We start from the raw sequence: 2,500 nt of genomic DNA, 5'->3' as shown, positions 1-2,500 counted from the left end.
ACACTGTAGGGAGATCATTAATATAGAGTGTAAACAGCAGAGGTCCAAGAACAGAGCCCTGGGGGACACCTGTGTCACAAGCCTTTGGAGTAGACAGCATATTACTGACCCTCACACACTGTACACGGTCACTTAGATATGATTTTATCCACTGCAGTGCACTGTTGGACAGTTTATAGTTGCTCAATTTCTTCAGCAGCACTGAGTGGTTTACCGTGTCAAATGCTTTGCGAAGATCTAGAAACACAGTGCCAACGACCCCTCCCTTGTCCAGTTTAGCTTTTACACCTTCTATAAAATGGCAGCATGCAGTTTCAGTGGAGTGGTTTTTCCTATATCCAAATTGCATGGGATGCAGAAGATTATTTTTATTTAGATGTTCTAATAACTGTTCTTTAATTACTTTTTCAATGACCTTTGAGACAACAGGAAGTATGCTGATAGGTCTATAATTGCATACTTCATATCGATTACCGGATTTAAAAACTGGCGTGATAATTGCATTTTTAAAAACAGTGGGGAACATATTTTCTTCAATTGATTTATTAGTCATATAAGTAATAGGAGTCATTAAAATATCTTTATGTCTTTTTAAGATTGAACTATTAAGCCCCCAAATATCTTTACATTTGGAGTTTGTCAGTGATTCTAAGATTTTGAATATTTTAGATTCATTGATTGGTTTGAACTTCAAAAAACTTGGATTATCATCATTAAATGGATCAGATATTTGATAATTAGTACAATTATAATATTTGCCAAGTTCATTAACTGATTCTATAAAATAATTGTTGAAATAATTTGCAACTATTTGTGGATCGTTTTCAAGATTTTCATTTACATTAATTTCCATTTTCTGGCATTTAAAATGTTTTCGTCCAGCGACTTAATCAACAGCTTTCCAAAGTTTTTTAGTATCACCATTTGCTTGTTCAATCAAATTCATATAAAAGTTTGCTTTCGTCTATCTTAACAACCTTATAACCTTATTTCTAAGCTCAGTATATAAAAGTCGATCAGTCATGTGACCTGTTTTCAAGGACTTTTTAAGTGCTGTATCTCTTGACTTCATTAGATTCCATATGGACTCATTTATCCAAGGCAAGAATTTTTTTTTGGATTTATTCTTTAAATGGGATTGTTTAGAATATTTGGATAAAAGTTCATGGAATGTGTTTAAAAAATCATTACATGCTGACTGACAATTTTTACCAGATGTTAATTGTTTCCATTCAATTTTTTGTATTTCATTATGAAACAGTTCTATATCTTTCTTGGGAATATAAGAAGCCACTGAATCATGGTCAATTAAATTAAAATGTTTATATCTCATTTTTGATAATTTCCTAACCATTAAAGTAAGATTATGGTCAGACAAGCCTGTTATCAAATTATAGGTTTTGGTAATTCGTTCTGCGTGATTAGTAAAGATTAAGTCTATTAAAGTTTGGGACGAATTTGTTATTCGTGTAGGGTGTTTTATCATTTGTGCCATCTGAAACTTGTTACTAATTTGTTTTAACTTTTTCCTGATACTCTTGTTCAGCCAATTTATATTAAAATCACCTAACAAAATGGTTTCCTTATTATCACATTTTTTTAGTATCTCAATGAGATGGTTAAAAAAAATGTCTTTTGCTGTAGGTGGTCTATACAACACAATGACCTTAAAAGACATTTCAGATGATAGTCTGATTGTTACTCCCACACATTCCAACGACTCAGTGAGATTTTCAATCAATTTACAATCCAAATGTTCCTTCACATATATCATTACTCCACCACCCTTTCCCTGTTTCCGGTCACATCTAAAAACATTGTAGCCAGATACATGAAACAGAGTTTCAGGAGTAGAGGGTTTTAGCCAAGTCTCAGACAAACATAAAAAATCCAGATTTGAGTCCGTTAGCAGATGTTCCAACTGTTCAGTCTTTGACAAGACACTTCTAATATTCAAATGTCCACCAAGGATTCCCCTCGGCTTTACTTTTGGCTCCCAGAGAATTTTTGCATGATTTACAGTCTGGAACAATCTAAATCTTTGTTGTTTCAAAGTCACTCTGTCTTTGCACGTATACTCTGAACACGGGGGAAAACGTGGCTTTAAAAGGTCAACAGCGGGAATTTCAACTTTCCTTTTCACTGTGCGCGATATTAAGTTGGTTTGCAAAGACGACACACACATGTCCGCGGCTGTAGAAGGAGCAGAACTCACCGCTGTGGAAGTTGTAGAACCATAAGCAGTAAGCGAAGAGTTGACACTGTGTTCCGTAGTTAGCCGACCGCCCACAGGACCCGGGTTTAGATGGATATCTCCACACAGTAGTAGAAGCATACACAGTAAATTTGACGCTTTCTTTTGTGCCGATGTTTGAGATCCCTCATTGCGGTCCTGTTGATGAACGTCAGCGCGTCCGTAGTTTAAAATCACAGAATAAGCGATGTACTGGCACCACGAAACGACAGGGGAGAAAGCGATATGCTTCACAGAGCGTGACGA

This window comes from Pseudorasbora parva, chromosome 20, assembly GCF_024679245.1.
Source record: "Pseudorasbora parva isolate DD20220531a chromosome 20, ASM2467924v1, whole genome shotgun sequence".
Lineage (NCBI taxonomy): Eukaryota > Metazoa > Chordata > Actinopteri > Cypriniformes > Gobionidae > Pseudorasbora > Pseudorasbora parva.
Note: the sequence above shows the minus strand (reverse complement) of the source record.